The 18,518-nt window shown below is 36.9% G+C and overlaps 8 non-coding genes across 8 annotated transcripts; all 8 read right to left on the minus strand.

Moving 5' to 3' along the window:
* Positions 1-5,221: 5,221 nt before the first annotated feature.
* LOC113065249 (5S ribosomal RNA) lies at positions 5,222-5,340 on the minus strand. Its single transcript, XR_003278974.1, has one exon. It is a non-coding gene; the product is annotated as a 5S ribosomal RNA (ribosomal RNA).
* Positions 5,341-5,981: 641 nt separating this feature from the next.
* On the minus strand, positions 5,982-6,100 carry LOC113065250 (5S ribosomal RNA). The gene has a single exon (XR_003278975.1). It is a non-coding gene; the product is annotated as a 5S ribosomal RNA (ribosomal RNA).
* Positions 6,101-7,184: 1,084 nt separating this feature from the next.
* On the minus strand, positions 7,185-7,303 carry LOC113065257 (5S ribosomal RNA). The gene has a single exon (XR_003278982.1). It is a non-coding gene; the product is annotated as a 5S ribosomal RNA (ribosomal RNA).
* A 930-nt stretch (positions 7,304-8,233) lies between these two features.
* On the minus strand, positions 8,234-8,352 carry LOC113065251 (5S ribosomal RNA). The gene has a single exon (XR_003278976.1). It is a non-coding gene; the product is annotated as a 5S ribosomal RNA (ribosomal RNA).
* A 373-nt stretch (positions 8,353-8,725) lies between these two features.
* LOC113065246 (5S ribosomal RNA) lies at positions 8,726-8,844 on the minus strand. The gene has a single exon (XR_003278971.1). It is a non-coding gene; the product is annotated as a 5S ribosomal RNA (ribosomal RNA).
* A 1,212-nt stretch (positions 8,845-10,056) lies between these two features.
* Positions 10,057-10,175, minus strand: LOC113065258 (5S ribosomal RNA). Its single transcript, XR_003278983.1, has one exon. It is a non-coding gene; the product is annotated as a 5S ribosomal RNA (ribosomal RNA).
* Positions 10,176-11,415: 1,240 nt separating this feature from the next.
* Positions 11,416-11,534, minus strand: LOC113065256 (5S ribosomal RNA). The gene has a single exon (XR_003278981.1). It is a non-coding gene; the product is annotated as a 5S ribosomal RNA (ribosomal RNA).
* Positions 11,535-17,739: 6,205 nt separating this feature from the next.
* Positions 17,740-17,858, minus strand: LOC113065253 (5S ribosomal RNA). Its single transcript, XR_003278978.1, has one exon. It is a non-coding gene; the product is annotated as a 5S ribosomal RNA (ribosomal RNA).
* Positions 17,859-18,518: the final 660 nt, after the last annotated feature.

Here is an 18,518-nt window from a genome sequence, read left to right on the forward strand (position 1 = left end):
AAGAAGTCATTATTTTCACATTCTATAGTATTGTATTTTATGTCCATATTTGACCATATTTTCTTTACATCCAAGTCTTCAAACACCCTACTCCATACTTTTTCAGATGCTGGCACTTTTATTTGATCCATTATAAACAGGTCATAGACTTTCTTTACGCTAATGCTTTTTATATTATATTTTTCCCCGTCTTTCATTATGTACATCTCAGGCAAATCCTGTTGTTTTTTCTTTACACAACTTTTTTCTATAACATTCACCCATTTCGATGGTAGACTTGCTTTAATTCTTTCATATATATTTTCCACCTTTACTCTGCTCTCCATGCCATCCAACTCACACACGGAGTCATATATACAGTTATTTCTAAGAAAACCTGGAATAACTTCATATATAATATCTTTCACTTGCCTTATTCCGGCTTCTAAGAATTTGGGCTCATACAATGTTTTATTGTTGTGTTTAAATTTATCATTTAAAAACAATGGCAAATTTATAAATGTGTGCACCTCTGTGCAATCATATTCTACTTTTGGCAGGAATTGCCTCCATGCCTCCATCACCTCCCTGTATATGTCTGGCATTCCCACAGTCATTGACTGCTTAAAGCCCATATACCACCCATACTCTCCCATTCTTCCAATATCATCAATATATTTCTTTAAAAATTCTCTCCAACCAAACTCCCATCTTCCTTCCATATATTTTTTAACAGTTTTTATTCTTATTGCCAACTTTTTTGTTTCTAAATCAATCAGCTTTAGTCCACCTTCCTGTTTCCTCGCCACTAATGTTTTTTGTGCAATTTTCACTCCCTTCCCTTCCCATATAAAATCATGTACAATTTTATTTAACTCATTCATCACCCACTCAGGCATTTCAATTACACTCATTACATATACACATACCGACAGCATAAGATTATTAACCACAATTATTTTCCCTTTTATCCTTAATTTTCTTCCTTTCCATGCAATACAAACTGTTCTTATCTTATTTATCACTCCAGCCCATGTTATATCCCTTGCCTCCTTTGAATCTACCCCTAAATATACACCCAACACTTTCATGTACTTTTCCTCAACCCTCACACCTACATCAGATCTTTCTACTTCTCCTATATACATTATTTCAGATTTTTCTCTATTTATTTTCGCCCCTGATGCCTTTCCATATTTTTCCACCAACTCTAAAACCTTTCCCACACTGCTTATTTCCCTTACTGTCACTGTTGTGTCATCGGCATACTGGTTAATTATACACTTCCCTCCATATGGCAACTCAATTCCTCTTATTCTCTTGTCTCTCTTAATTAATGATGCCAAAGGTTCAACAGAAAGGGCGTATAACAAAGCGGATAGCGGGCAGCCTTGCCGCACTGACCTTCCCACATCAAATGTATCTGTCAATATTCCGTTCACCTTTACACAGCTTCTTGCACTTCCATACAATCTCCTCACCCATCCTACCATTCTCTCCCCAAAACCAAACTTTTCCAAGACCTTAAATAAAAACTTGTGTTCGACCCTATCAAAGGCCTTGTTCCAGTCTATCCCCAACACTATCCCACCCTTCCCATCCCTCTTCATATACTCAATCACATCTCTGATTGTTCCAATTGTATCTGCTATATCTCTTCCAGGAATGCTGTAGCTTTGTGTTGGCTGAATAATATCTCCGATTACTCTTTTCATCCTGTTTGCCAAAACTTTGGTGAGTATTTTGTAGTCTGTGTTTAACAAGCTAATCGGCCTATAATTTTCTAAATCTAATTTATTCCCCTTCTTAAAAACTAGTGTTATCACTCCCTCTACCATTTTACTCTGTATTATTTCTGTTCTCTCCATTCCTTTATATACTTCCACTAAAATTGGTGCTACATCATTTTTATATAATTTGTACCATTCTGTCCCTATCCCATCACTTCCTGGGCTTTTCCCACTTCTTAAACCTTCTATTGCAGCTATAACCTCTTCTTCCTCTATCTCTCTATCACACCATCCCTTTTCTTCTTCCCCTAGCTCCCTCTCTACACACTTCAATACGTCCTCTATACTTGCCTCATCCACACATCCTCTCATATACAACTCACCATAAAACTCTTGCACCCTCTCCAATATATCTACATAGTCTGTTATTATCTCTCTCTTTTTTGAATATATTTCATGGATATATGTCTTACCTTGCCTTCTTTTTTCTAAACCCAGGAAATACCCTGTGCACTTTTCTCCTTCCAGTACATATTTCGCCTTACTCCTTAAAATTGCTCCTTTGCATTTTTCTTTCTCATATCTCTCTAACCTCATATTTGCTTCTATATACTTTTCCATGCAATATCCTTCTTCATCATCTGCTCTGCTGAGTTCTATCCTCACTTGCTCTCTAAGCTCCCTTTCCTCTTTCATCATCCTCTCTTTTCTTTTCTTACTATACCTTATGCTTAAAGCTTTAATTTTATTTTTTACCTCCTCCCATCTCTTACCAATGTCATTATTAAATTCATCTTCCTCCAAGCATTCCTCCAACCACTGATTTTCCTGAAGTAGTAACACTTTCATCTGTTGTCTATACTCCTCTTCTTCAATATACACTGCATTTAGTATCCACATCCCTCCACCCACCTCTCTCCTTCCGACTTTGATCCTAAACCTAACCCCATCATGATCACTAAAGTTATTCTGCTGATGTCTTATTTCATCAATGTAACTTATGGTTTCTCCCTGCACTATCACTAAATCAATCCTACTCTGCTTTAATATCCCTTCTCTCATCTGCCTCCTTGTGAACTCTCTCTTCTCCGGATTCTCATGTCTCCATACATCAAGTAATCCCTTATCCCTCATTACTTCCATTAACATTAATCTTGATTTTTCCCACCTGAAACTCCCTCCTTTCCCAACATCCAATCTACTACATATAATGTTAAAGTCGCCTACTATTATGCACCTTCCAACAATTAGATCCCTTAGCTCCTCAATACAACATCTCTTATCATTTTCCACGTTGGGAACATATATATTAATTAATCTGAATTCAATACCTCTGAATTTAAATTCTATAACTAAAATTCTCCCTATCTGATCTCTGTACACCTGCCTTACATTTTCAATCCTATCTTTTTTAATCATTATCGCTACACCCCTTGCATTTTTTGCACCATTATTAAAGTATATATCTCCCTTCCATAAATCCTTTACTTCTCTCACTTTTTCATCATCCCAATTTGTTTCTTGAATACAAATTATATCACTCCTATACGTAAATTTTAATTCCTTCAACTTGTTAATATTCCTTAACCCATTTGCATTTACTGAAGTTACAGAAACCATGCCAGCAAACCAAAGAAAAAATTATATATATATATATATTTCATTTTTAACCCAAAACATATAATACCATTATAGAATTCATGTACCAGAGCGTTGTTCTTTTATCAGTTCAATTCTGTCCTTATCTCTCTCCGCCTTTCTTTTGACAGTCAGTTTTTGTAGTGTTGTCTGCATTCGTTGAGGAATCTTACTTTCTTTCCTTTGAGGTACTGCTTGTTGCTCTACTTTTTTCTCTTGTTTAGTTCCCAGTAGCTTTACATCCTCTTCATACTCTTCCTCCTCTTCGTCTTGTTCATCTTGCTTCTCCTCCTCTTCTTCCTCCTCCTCCCTCCTTTCTCCATCATCGGCCTCCTCACCAGCTGTTCCAGCTCTCTGTCCCCTTCCAGCTCCATCCTGTCCATTACCACTTTCTCCTCCACCTTTTGTAACCTCCATGTCATCCTCGCTCACTGTGATTTGCTTCTCTGTTTGATCGTCCTCCCTCCTCTCATCGTCTTCACTTTGCTCACCCTCCTCCTCTATTACTCTCTCTGTTTGCTCTCCACACTCCCTTGCATAGTGGCCTACCTTGCCACATGAAAAACATTTAAACTCTGGGCATTCTCGAAATAAATGTCCTGTTTTAATGCACAACCTGCATACACGCACCTGCCTGTCGTGTATGACACGAAAGTACTCTGTGCCTCTTAATGTTTCAAACCTGGTTGAATATGGGAGTGAGCGAACTTCATCAGTGAACCGGACTTTTAAAAATCTCGTTCCATCTAAAATATCAGTTCCTGGCCATACCCGGCGCTTAATGGCAGACAGTGGTTTAACTCCCCATTCTTCCAGCTTTGCAAAAATCTTCTGATCTTCCAAATAAACTGGCAGGTTAATAAATGACACTACCATTTCATTGTTCACAATGTCTCTGGCGTGCACCATTGCTCCTTTTACTCTAACACCGTCCATCAGTTTACTCTTTGCCATATCATCCTTCATTGTAAGTTCGTATGACCTTTCTCCTCTCACTCTGCATCCCACCACTTCTCCACACTCCTTCTTTACACCTCTTAATAAGTCCATCATAGAGATTTTTTCTGTTCCTGCCACTTCAACTTCCACAGTCAACTCTTTGGAATATTTCTCATGGTGTTCTCCACATACCTCTTTTCTGATATTCCTCCTTTCATTGCTTGCATTCATGGAAGATTGATGTCCTTTTCCGCTGTCATTATCCATGCTTTGTCCATTGTTTGCTTGTCCGTCTTTCATTTTGAGTTCTTTGTTTGCTGCCATGCTTTCGATTTCCATCACAGAAATAAAACTGTATTTGATGGTCCCCCAAACAGCAAAGGCTGCTGGGGGAACACTTTAGACACAAAATAAACTTTAACTTTTGAAAACAAAGCTTATTTAAAAAATAAAAACAAATTTAAATACTATTTTAGATGTAAAGATTCTCTGTTTGCTCTTTCAGCAACTCACTTCCTGGACTGTACCACTATCAGGCATAGCCAGGTTGGTATGGCCGTAAGCGAAGACTGCTGCAAAGAGAGGGCTATTTAAAGACCAGCCCATCTAATCGCCAGTACATTATAAAAAAAAAGGAAAGAAAACCCAAAAGCTTAAAGCACCTGGTATTCCTAGGCAGTCTCTCATCCAAGTACTAACCAGACCTAAACCTGCTAAGATTCAGATATCGGGCATTGACTTTTTTTTCTTTTCTTTTTTTTTGCAAGATTATTATATGAATCGTGAAATTTTCCAAAAAGTTTAAAGCACCTGGTATTCCCAGGCAGTCTCCAAACCATGTACTAACCAGGCCCAAACCTGCTAATATTCAGAGATCAGGCATTGACTCTATTTTTTGGCAAAATTATTATATACTAAGTGAAAAGTTTCCAAAAAGCTTACAGCACCTGGTATTCCCAGGCGGTCTCCCATCCAAGTACTAACCAGGCCCAAACCTGCTTAGCTTCCGAGAGCAGACGAGATCGGGCATAGCCAGGTTGGTATGGCCGTAAGCGAAGACTGCTGCAAAGAGAGGGCTATTTAAAGACCATCCCATCTAATCGCCAGTACATTATATAAGTAGGAAAGAAAACCCAAAAGCTTAAAGCACCTGGTATTCCTAGGCAGTCTCTCATCCAAGTACTAACCAGACCTAAACCTGCTAAGATTCAGATATCGGGCATTGACTTTTTTTTTTTTTTTGCAAGATTATTATATAAATCGTGAAATTTTCCAAAAAGTTTAAAGCACCTGGTATTCCCAGGCAGTCTCCTATCCATGTACTAACCAGGCCCAAACCTGCTAATATTCAGAGATCGGGCATTGACTCTATTTATTGGCTAAATTATTATATACAAAGTGAAAAGTTTCAAAAAAGCTTAAAGCACCTGGTATTCCTAGGCAGTCTCTCATCCAAGTACTAACCAGACCTAAACCTGGTAAGATTCAGAGATCGGGCATTGAATCATTTTTTTTTTTTTTTGCAAGATTATTATATAAATCGTGAAATTTTCCAAAAAGTTTAAAGCACCTGGTATTCCCAGGCAGTCTCCAAACCATGTACTAACCAGGCCCAAACCTGCTAATATTCAGAGATCAGGCATTGACTCTATTTTTTGGCAAAATTATTATATACTAAGTGAAAAGTTTCTAAAAAGCTTACAGCACCTGGTATTCCCAGGCGGTCTCCCATCCAAGTACTAACCAGGCCCAAACCTGCTTAGCTTCCGAGAGCAGACGAGATCGGGCATAGCCAGGTTGGTATGGCCGTAAGCTAAGACTGCTGCAAAGAGAGGGCTATTTAAAGACCATCCCATCTAATCGCCAGTACATTATATAAGTAGGAAAGAAAACCCAAAAGCTTAAAGCACCTGGTATTCCTAGGCAGTCTCTCATCCAAGTACTAACCAGACCTAAACCTGCTAAGATTCAGATATCGGGCATTTACTTTTTTTTTTTGTTTTTTTTTTTTTGCAAGATTATTATATAATCGTGAAATTTTCCAAAAAGTTTAAAGCACCTGGTATTCCCAGGCAGTCTCCCATCCATGTACTAACCAGGCCCAAACCTGCTAATATTCAGAGATCGGGCATTGACTCTATTTTTTGGCTAAATTATTATATACAAAGTGAAAAGTTTCAAAAAAGCTTAAAGCACCTGGTATTCCTAGGCAGTCTCTCATCCAAGTACTAACCAGACCTAAACCTGGTAAGATTCAGAGATCGGGCATTGACTCATTTTTTTTTTTTTTTTTTTTTTTTTTTTTTTGCAAGATTATTATATAAATCGTGAAATTTTCCAAAAAGTTTAAAGCACCTGGTATTCCCAGGCAGTCTCCAAACCATGTACTAACCAGGCCCAAACCTGCTAATATTCAGAGATCGGGCATTGACTCTATTTTTTGGCAAAATTATTATATACAAAGTGAAAAGTTTCAAAAAATCTTAAAGCACCTGGTATTCCTAGGCAGTCTCTCATCCAAGTACTAACCAGACCTAAACCTGCTAATATTCAGAGATCGGGCATTGACTCTATTTTTTGGATAAATTATTATATACAAAGTGAAAAGTTTCAAAAAAGCTTAAAGCACCTGGTATTCCTAGGCAGTCTCTCATCCAAGTACTAACCAGACCTAAACCTGGTAAGATTCAGAGATCGGGCATTGACTGTTTTTTTTTTTTTTTTTTGCAAGATTATTATATAAATCGTGAAATTTTCCAAAAGTTTAAAGCACCTGGTATTCCCAGGCAGTCTCCAAACCATGTACTAACCAGGCCCAAACCTGCTAATATTCAGAGATCGGGCATTGACTCTATTTTTTGGCAAAATTATTATATACTAAGTGAAAAGTTTCCAAAAAGCTTACAGCACCTGGTATTCCCAGGCCGTCTCCCATCCAAGTACTAACCAGGCCCAAACCTGCTTAGCTTCCGAGAGCAGACGAGATCGGGCATAGCCAGGTTGGTATGGCCGTAAGCGAAGACTGCTGCAAATAGAGGGCTATTTAAAGACCAGCCCATCTAATCACCAGTATATTATATAAGTAGCAAAGAAAACCCAAAAGCTTAAAGCACCTGGTATTCCTAGGCAGTCTCTCATCCAAGTACTAACCAGACCTAAACCTGCTAAGATTCAGATATCGGCCATTGACTTTTTTTTTTTTTTTGCAAGATTATTATATAAATCGTGAAATTTTCCAAAAAGTTTAAAGCACCTGGTATTCCCAGGCAGTCTCCTATCCATGTACTAACCAGGCCCAAACCTGCTAATATTCAGAGATCGGGCATTGACTCTATTTTTTGGCAAAATTATTATATACAAAGTGAAAAGTTTCAAAAAAGCTTAAAGCACCTGGTATTCCTAGGCAGTCTCTCATCCAAGTACTAACCAGACCTAAACCTGGTAAGATTCAGAGATCGGGCATTGACTCATTTTTTTTTTTTTTTTTTTTGCAAGATTATTATATAAATCGTGAAAATTTCCAAAAAGTTTAAAGCACCTGGTATTCCCAGGCAGTCTCCCATCCATGTACTAACCAGGCCCAAACCTGCTAATATTCAGAGATCGGGCATTGACTCTATTTTTTGGCTAAATTATTATATACAAAGTGAAAAGTTTCAAAAAAGCTTAAAGCACCTGGTATTCCTAGGCAGTCTCTCATCCAAGTACTAACCAGACCTAAACCTGGTAAGATTCAGAGATCGGGCATTGACTCTTTTTTTTTTTTTTTTTTTTGCAAGATTATTATATAAATCGTGAAATTTTCCAAAAAGTTTAAAGCACCTGGTATTCCCAGGCAGTCTCCAAACCATGTACTAACCAGGCCCAAACCTGCTAATATTCAGAGATCGGGCATTGACTCTATTTTTTGGCAAAATTATTATATACTAAGTGAAAAGTTTCCAAAAAGCTTACAGCACCTGGTATTCCCAGGCGGTCTCCCATCCAAGTACTAACCAGGCCCAAACCTGCTTAGCTTCCGAGAGCAGACGAGATCGGGCATAGCCAGGTTGGTATGGCCGTAAGCGAAGACTGCTGCAAAGAGAGGGCTATTTAAAGACCAGCCCATCTAATCGCCAGTACATTATATAAGTAGGAAAGAAAACCCAAAAGCTTAAAGCACCTGGTTTCCTAGGCAGTCTCTCATCCAAGTACTAACCAGACCTAAACCTGCTAAGATTCAGATATCGGGCATTGACTTTTTTTTTTTTTTTTTTTTTTTTTTTTGCAAGATTATTATATAAATCGTGAAATTTTCCAAAAAGTTTAAAGCACCTGGTATTCCCAGGCAGTCTCCAAACCATGTACTAACCAGGCCCAAACCTGCTAATATTCAGAGATCGGGCATTGACTCTATTTTTTGGCAAAATTATTATATACTAAGTGAAAAGTTTCCAAAAAGCTTACAGCACCTGGTATTCCCAGGCGGTCTCCCATCCAAGTACTAACCAGGCCCAAACCTGCTTAGCTTCCGAGAGCGGACGAGATCGGGCATAGCCAGGTTGGTATGGCCGTAAGCGAAGACTGCTGCAAAGAGAGGGCTATTTAAAGACCATCCCATCTAATCGCCAGTACATTATATAAGTAGGAAAGAAAACCCAAAAGCTTAAAGCACCTGGTATTCCTAGGCAGTCTCTCATCCAAGTACTAACCAGACCTAAACCTGCTAAGATTCAGATATCGGGCATTGACTTTTTTTTTTTTTTTTTTTTTGCAAGATTATTATATTAATCGTGAAATTTTCCAAAAAGTTTAAAGCACCTGGTATTCCCAGGCAGTCTCCCATCCATGTACTAACCAGGCCCAAACCTGCTAATATTCAGAGATCGGGCATTGACTCTATTTTTTGGCTAAATTATTATATACAAAGTGAAAAGTTTCAAAAAAGCTTAAAGCACCTGGTATTCCTTGGCAGTCTCTCATCCAAGTACTAACCAGACCTAAACCTGGTAAGATTCAGAGATCGGGCATTGAATCATTTTTTTTTTTTTTTTGCAAGATTATTATATAAATCGTGAAATTTTCCAAAAAGTTTAAAGCAACTGGTATTCCCAGGCAGTCTCCAAACCATGTACTAACCAGGCCCAAACCTGCTAATATTCAGAGATAGGGCATTGACTCTATTTGTTGGCAAAATTATTATATACAAAGTGAAAAGTTTCAAAAAATCTTAAAGCACCTGGTATTCCTAGGCAGTCTCTCATCCAAGTACTAACCAGACCTAAACCTGGTAAGATTCAGAGATCGGGCATTGACTCTTTTTTTTTTTTTTGCAAGATTATTATATAAATCGTGAAATTTTCCAAAAAGTTTAAAGCACCTGGTATTCCCAGGCAGTCTCCCATCCATGTACTAACCAGGCCCAAACCTGCTAATATTCAGAGATCGGGCATTGACTCTATTTTTTGCCTAAATTATTATATACAAAGTGAAAAGTTTCAAAAAAGCTTAAAGCACCTGGTATTCCTAGGCAGTCTCTCATCCAAGTACTAACCAGACCTAAACCTGGTAAGATTCAGAGATCGGGCATTGACTCTTATTTTTTATTTATTTTTTTTGCAAGATTATTATATAAATCGTGAAATTTTCCAAAAAGTTTAAAGCACCTGGTATTCCCAGGCAGTCTCCAAACCATGTACTAACCAGGCCCAAACCTGCTAATATTAAGAGATCGGGCATTGACTCTATTTTTTGGCAAAATTTTTATATACTAAGTGAAAAGTTTCCAAAAAGCTTACAGCACCTGGTATTCCCAGGCGGTCTCACATCCAAGTACTAACCAGGCCCAAACCTGCTTATTTTCTGAGAGCAGACGAGATCGGGCATAGCCAGGTTGGTATGGCCGTAAGCGAAGACTGCAGCAAAGAGAGGGCTATTTAAAGAACAGCCCATCTAATCGCCAGTACATTATATAAGTAGGAAAGAAAACCCAAAAGCTTAAAGCACCTGGTATTCTTAGGCAGTCTCTCATCCAAGTACTAACGAGACCTAAACCTGCTAAGATTCAGAGATCGGGCATTGACTCTTTTTTTTTTTTTTTTTTTTTTGCAAGATTATTTTATAAATCGTGAAATTTTCCAAAAAGTTTAAAGCACCTGTTAAAAAGCAAAGTTTAAAGAGACTCCTAGGCAGTCTCTCATCCAAGTACTAACCAGACCTAAACCTGCTAAGATTCAGAGATCGGGCATTGAATCTATTTTTTAGCAAAATTATTATATACTAAGTGAAACATTTCCAAAAAGCTTAAAGCACCTGGTATTCCTAGGCAGTTTCTCATCCAAGTACTCACCAGACCTAAACCTGCTAAGATTCAGAGATCGGGCATTGAATCTATTTTTTAGCAAAATTATTATATACTAAGTGAAACATTTCCAAAAAGCTTAAAGCACCTGGTATTCCTAGGCAGTTTCTCATCCAAGTATTCACCAGACTTAAACCTGCTAAGATTCAGAGATCGGGCATTGACTCAATTTTTTGGCAAAATTATTATATACTAGGTGAAACATTTCCAAAAAGCTTAAAGCACCTGGTATTCCTAGGCAGTTTCTCATCCAAGTACTCACCAGACCTAAACCTGCTAAGATTCAGAGATCAGGCATTGACTCTTTTTTTTTTTTTTTTGCAAGATTATTTTATAAATCGTGAAATTTTCCAAAAAGTTTAAAGCACCTGGTATTCCCAGGCAGTCTCTCATCCATGTACTAACCAGGCCCAAACCTGCTAATATTCAGAGATCGGGCATTGACTCTATTTTTTGGCAAAATTATTATATACTAGGTGAAACATTTCCAAAAAGCTTAAAGCACCTGGTATTCCTAGGCAGTTTCTCATCCAAGTACTCACCAGACCTAAACCTGCTAAGATTCAGAGATCGGGCATTGACTCTTTTTTTTTTTTTTTTTTTTTTTTTTTTTTTTGCAAGATTATTTTATAAATCGTGAAATTTTCCAAAAAGTTAAAAGCACCTGGTATTCCCAGGCAGTCTCTCATCCAAGTACTAACCAGACCTAAACCTGCTAAGATTCAGAGATCGGGCATTGAATCTGTTTTTTAGCAAAATTATTATATACTAAGTGAAAAGTTTCCAAAAAGCTTACAGCACCTGGTATTCACAGGCGGTCTCCCATCCAAGTACTAACCAGGCCCAAACCTGCTTAGCTTCCGAGAGCAGACGAGATCGGGCATAGCCAGGTTGGTATGGCAGTAAGCGAAGACTGTTGTAAAGAGAGGGCTATTTAAAGACCAGCCCATCTAATCGCCAGTACATTATATAAGTAGCAAAGAAAAACCAAAAGCTTACAGCACCTGGTATTCCTAGGCAGTCTCTCATCCAAGTACTAACCAGACCTAAACCTGCTAAGATTCAGATATCGGGCATTGACTTTTTTTTTTTTTTTTTTTTGCAAGATTATTATATAAATCGTGAAATTTTCCAAAAAGTTTAAAGCACCTGGTATTCCCAAGCGGTCTCCCATCCAAGTACTAACCAGGCCCAAACCTGCTTAGCTTCCGAGAGCAGACGAGATCGGGCATAGCCTTTTTTTTTTTTTTTTATTAAGAAATTTCAATCAATAAAATACAATAGATTAAACACAATCAATAGAAATTACATAGCATTGACTTTACACATCTCTACATTACACATCTTTCCTTTACATAGATAATTTAAAAAACTCTTCCACTTTCTGGCAAACTCCACATTAAATTCTTTAAAACACAACAGACTTTTGGGGTAAAAACATCATAAAAAGAGTCTAACATATTTACACCTTTAAAGTAAACATACAGTCTTTCAATATATAATTCTGTTTTTCTTTTAAACACACTCCAAACATCCAACACAATTTTTTCCTTTTTAGCCAAAGTTCTTCTGTCCCATATTGCACTTTTCATTAGCATTACACACAGATTAATGAAACATCAAACATGACAACTCTGTTCCATTCCATTATATTTTCATCCCACTCCTCAGTCACATCTTTAATTAAACATTTACATTTCCTTAAAAAGTCCTCCAACTCTCTACAATGTAAAAACATATGTAAAATCCCCTCTTCCTCTTCCTGGCACACTTTACACAGAGCATTTTCTTCCATTCCTATTTTATTTAAAATTACATCAGTAAAAAACACTATGCCTTATAAAATACTCCAAACATTCCAATTTAGTTTCCACACATTTCCCCGTCATGTTTCTCCATATACACTCTTTTTTTAAATCTTTGAATTTCTGCACCCAGTATCCATTTACAATCGGCTCTTTAAAAACATCATCTCTAAAAACACAAAATCATTTTCACAGTACATTCCTTAAAATCATACATTTTTTCCCCAAATTTCACATGAATACATTTCTCTTTTGGCTCTCCTTCCATACTTTCTATTCTTTTTATCCACTCTTTAGGTATTGCATTTTTAATGATTTCATATTTATTTTTTATTTCTTGTTCACTGTAATCCTCTTTTGCCTCCTCCATTGCATCTACAATAAATTGTGTCGGTAAAAACCCTTCTTTAAATTCATACAAAACATCTCTCACTCTTGTTATCCCCACATCCATCCATTTCTTTAAAAACAATTCTTTGTCTTGTTTTAAAATGTTTTTGTTTAAAAACAGAGGTTGATTTAAAATGTTTTCTCTCCCATGTGGATCATACACAACTTTGTCTAAAAATTTTCCCCATGCACTAAACATTTCCCTATATAACTCTGGTAAGCACTCTGTCATCCAATTCTTTGTTTTCATCCATAAAATTCCATCCCCCATGTTAAAATCCCCACATTTGTTTAAAAAATATTCCATTGTCTTTTTCCATGCTGTTTTGTGACCATCATCTAGATATTTTTTTACTATTTTAATTCTTAAGCTATTTTTTCTCTGTTCGACATCAATCAATCCCATCCCTCCTTTCCCTGCTTCTCCTATTAATGTACTATATGCAATTCTTGACGGTTTACTATTCCATAAAAAATCTAAAAAACATTTTTTCAACCTTTTCTCCACCCACATTGGCATAGCAGTCACATATAAAACATACCACAACTTTGACACCATTAAAACATTTAAAATTAAAACCTTCCCTTTTACACTTAAAGTCCTCAATTTCCAAAAATGTAACCTTTTTTCAATTCCTCCTACTATTTCTTCCCACATTTTTTCTTTAACATTCCTTTCGTCTTTTCCCATTAGAACACCTAAAATCCTTATTTCTTTTGTTTCTTTAAAATGAAAATGATCCGTTAAAACATTTACTCCTCCAAATCTCACATACGTTGTTTTTTCTTCATTTAACTTGCCTCCTGATCCCCTACAAAACATCTGTACTACTTCCATTACTTCATTAACACTCTCTATATCTTTAACTATTATTGTTGTATCATCTGCATATTGAAATATTTTTTTCATTTCCCCCACTTCCTTCAATGTTTATCCATCTTATGTCTTCATCTATTTTAACAGCTAATCCCAATGGTTCTGCAACTAAAGAATATAAAAGCGCTGATAATGGACATCCTTGTCTTATTGATCTAGTAATTTTAAAACATTCTGTTAAAAAACCATTACACTGTATTCTTGTTATTGCTCCCCTATATAAAATTGTAATCCACTTGACAAAATTTTCCCCAAACCCGTACCTTCTTAAAATTCCAAATAAATATTCATGCTCCACTCTATCAAAGGCCTTTTCGAAATCCAAACTAATAACATATCCTTTTTTATTTTTTTCTTTCATATATCTTATTTTATCAATTATACTTAGAGTTGTGTCTGCTATATCTTTCCCTTTAACTCCATACACTTGATTTGTTTCAATTATAGTTGGCATTACTTCTTTCAATCTATTGGCTAAAACTTTTGTTAAAATTTTCAGATCTGTATTCAGCATTGTAATTGGTCTATAATTTTTTAGGTCTACTTTATCTCCTTTTCTTTTATATATCAACTTTATTAATCCCATCCCCATTCTCTGATTCATTTCCTCTTTCTTAAAAATATCTTCATATACTTCTTTTAAAATATTGGTTAAAAAATCTTTAAAAAACGATATAAAATTCACTCCCCAAACCATCTATACCTGGACTTTTATTTTTGTTTAATTCACTTATTGCTCTTTTTATCTCTTCTTCTCTTATCTCTTCATCACACTCTTTTTTGTCTACTTCTCCTACTGTTGTTTTTATTTGATTTAGTAACTCCAATTTCTCTTCTTCCCTCAACCCCTCAGTACTAAACAGGTTTTCATAATATGCTTTTACTTCTTTTAATATTTCCTCATTTGTTTCCACCACTACACCATTTTTTCCTCTTATTTCTTTAATCATTCCAGCTTTCCCTCTTATTTTTTCTAGATCAAAGAAAAACTTTGTACATTTTTCACCCTCCACAGTATATTTAGCTTTACTTCTTAGTCTTGCACCTTCATATTTTTTCTCTTCCATTTCTTTCAATATTCCCTCCAATTCTTTTATTTTTTGTATATCTTTCCCATTGTCATTTAATTCCTTTTCCATTTTTTCATTTATTTCTCTCTCCTTCTTCCTCTTACATATCTGTATTAATTTGCAATATTTTATTGTGAACTTTTTAACTAAATATTTAACATTTTCCCACCATATCCTTTTATCTTCACTGTACATTTCATTCTCCTTTTCTTTTTCAATAATTTCTTTAATACTTAAAACATACTCCTCATTCTTCAAAATCTCTACATTTAAAATCCATACACCCGGCCCTCTTTTCACTGAACTCCAGTCTACTTGCATAAAAATTGGTTTATGGTCACTTAAGCTTGATTCTTCATATTTAATGTTACCGATAAATCCTTCAATGTTCCTTGTACACAAAATAAAATCAATCCTTGTCTTACACATAAAATTCCCTACTAATTGCCTCCTTGAATATTCTTTCTTTTTTCATTTCTTTCTCTCCATACATCAATCATATTATTTTCTTCCATTAATAATTTCAGTTCTTTTCTTCCTTTATCATTTTTAAAAACCATTTCCTCACCAATTTCTAATTTACTGAAAACGGTATTAAAATCACCCATCATAATAACTTCTTTATGCTTTTTTAAAAAATCTCATACATTAAATACATTAAAATATTCCTTCTTTTCATTCTCTACAGTCGGTGCATGAATATTAACTACAATAACTTTTTTCTCCTCATACTCCATTTCAACCGCAATACATTTCCCATCTACATCATTATATATTGTTTTACATGATACCCCACAGTTTTCTTTTATTAAAATAGCAACTCATCTTCCCAGCCTCCCATCACCATTGTTATAAAAAATCTCTCCGCTCCACCTTTTCCTTATTTCAGTCATGTACTCTTCTCTCCAGTTAGTTTCTTGTAATAAAATCACATCCTCTCCTTTACACATTTCTTTGACTTTTTCAAATTTTCCTACATTTGAAAGCCCTCTAGCATTAAAAGTAACAATTCTTAAAAGCATAAAACATATAAAAACATGCATAAAACCCATAAACTCAGTCCATCCCCTCCAAACCCTTTAGCAGCTCATACTTATTAGCACACTCAATACCATCTTCTTTAAGCACTCTTTTTCTTGCATTATCTAGATTGGGCATTACCTTTACAGATCTTCTTCTTTTCGATGATTTCCCCTGTGTCTCCTCATTTTCTTGTCCTTGTTCACACTCTACTGTGTCCATCTCCTTTTGCACACTGTCCGTCACATCCATCGGTGTACATAAAATTCCCTCCTGTTGTGCATCCCTCAATACTTTATTCCTTTCATCATCCAGTTCCATAGTACCCAAAGCATTTTGCAAGCTGTCAGTCAAATCCATCTGTGACCAAATTCCCCCATCCTGTTGTGTTTGTATAATCGGTTCGGTACACTCTTTCTGTTGTTCTATATCCTTATTTAATTCCAGTCCTTCACCTCGTACTGTTTCTCCATCAACTCGCTGTTCGTTGTCTCTTTCATGCACCTGCCCGCCCACCTGCTGCTCCTCCTCCTCCTCCTCACCCTGCATCCAACACTCACACTTATTTAAAACCAAATTGCAATCCGGGCACGTCACAGCATTGCAATTTCTCGCGAAATGGCCTCTCTCCTCGCATTTATGGCACGTGAACTCCGGGCAGTCCTTCACCACATGGTCTGGGCTCATGCACAGCCGACAAGTCTTAACCTGATGACTGTGCATCACCCGAAAATATTGTGGTCCCTCTGCCGTTTCTATTTTTGTGCTGTAAGGGAGGGAGGCCACCTCCTTCGGGAACTGCGCCTTTACGTATCTCGTCCCATCCTCAATGCTGGTGCCCGGATAAACACGCGGCTTTATTTTTGAAATTGGGGAAACCCCCCAAACCTCCAGTTTATTTAAAATCTCTTCATCAGCAAGGTAGACGGGCAGATGCATGAAAGAGACAACATAGTCTCTGTTTTGAAGTTTTTTTATCTCACAGTTCACTCCATTTATTACCAATCCCTCAGTCAGTTTATCACAAGTTTCTTCTTTTTCCATTGTCAGCTCATATTCTTTTCCTTGTCTTGGCCTTAGTGCCAAGATTTCCCCATATCCACATTTCTCCGTCACCGCTTTAATAATATCAACAGCCTTCACCTCACTAACATTTTCCACATTCACAATCACTGTTGCCTCCTTTAAGTATTTCCTTTTACCAAGTAGATCTCTTAAATCTTGATTTTTACCGTGTCCTGCTCGTTGTCGATTCTCCAGTCCAGTGTTGTTTGCCATACGTCTCTCTCCAGCCAGTCCAGTGTCGTTTGCCATGCGTCTCTCTCCAGCCAGTCCAGTGTGGTTTGCCATGCGTCTCTCTCCAGCCAGTCCAGTGTCGTTTGCCATGCGTCTCTCTCCAGCCAGTCCAGTGTCGTTTGCCATGCGTCTCTCTCCAGCCAGTCCAGTGTCGTTTGCCATGCGTGTCTCTCCAGCCATTCCAGTGTCGTTTGCCAATAATCCGTCCATTGTACAAAACACAAACAAAAAATTAACCACCCTCCAGCCAGCAAGATGCCGCTGTTAGGTGGTTTAAAACTGAAAAACCACACAAAAAATAAACTAAAGTCCAAAAACAACTCTCAAAACAAACACTAACAGAAAAAACAAAATGGAGGAGAGCCTTCCTCTCCAAACTGCAGCCAACACTTCCTGTAGCTCTCTAGCGCCCTCAGGTTGGTATGGCCGTAAGCGAAGACTGTTGTAAAGAGAGGGCTATTTAAAGACCAGCCCATCTAATCGCCAGTACATTATAAAAGTAGCAAAGAAAACCCAAAAGCTTAAAGCACCTGGTATTCCCAGGCAGTTTCCCATCCATGTACTAACCAGGACCAAACCTGCTAATATTCAGAGATCGGGCATTGACTCTATTTTTTGGCAAAATTATTATATACTAAGTGAAAAGTTTCCAAAAAGCTTACAGCACCTGGTATTCCCAGGCGGTCTCCCATCCAAGTACTAACCAGGCCCAAACCTGATTAGCTTCCGAGAGCAGACGAGATCGGGCATAGCCAGGTTGGTATGGCCGTAAGCAAAGACTGTTGTAAAGAGAGGGCTATTCAAAGACCAGCCCATCTAATCGCCAGTACATTATATAAGTAGGAAAGAAAACCCAAAAGCTTAAAGCACCTGGTATTCTTAGGCAGTCTCTCATCCAAGTACTAACAAGACCTAAACCTGCTAAGATTCAGAGATCGGGCATTGACTCTTTTTTTTTTTTTTTTTGCAAGATTATTTTATAAATCGTGAAATTTTCCAAAAAGTTTAAAGCACCTGTTAAAAAGCAAAGTTTAAAGAGACTCCTAGGCAGTCTCTCATCCAAGTACTAACCAGACCTAAACCTGCTAAGATTTAGAGATCGGGCATTGAATGTATTTTTTAGCAAAATTATTATATACTAAGTGAAACATTTCCAAAAAGCTTAAAGCACCTGGTATTCCTAGGCAGTTTCTCATCCAAGTACTCACCAGACCTAAACCTGCTAAGATTCAGAGATCAGGCATTGACTCTTTTTTTTTTTTTTTGCAAGATTATTTTATAAATCGTGAAATTTTCCAAAAAGTTTAAAGCACCTGGTATTCCCAGGCAGTCTCTCATCCATTTACTAACCAGGCCCAAACCTGCTAATATTCAGAGATCGGGCATTGACTCTATTTTTTGGCAAAATTATTATATACTAAGTGAAACATTTCC

Source organism: Carassius auratus, chromosome 47, assembly GCF_003368295.1.
Source record: "Carassius auratus strain Wakin chromosome 47, ASM336829v1, whole genome shotgun sequence".
Classification (NCBI taxonomy): domain Eukaryota; kingdom Metazoa; phylum Chordata; class Actinopteri; order Cypriniformes; family Cyprinidae; genus Carassius; species Carassius auratus.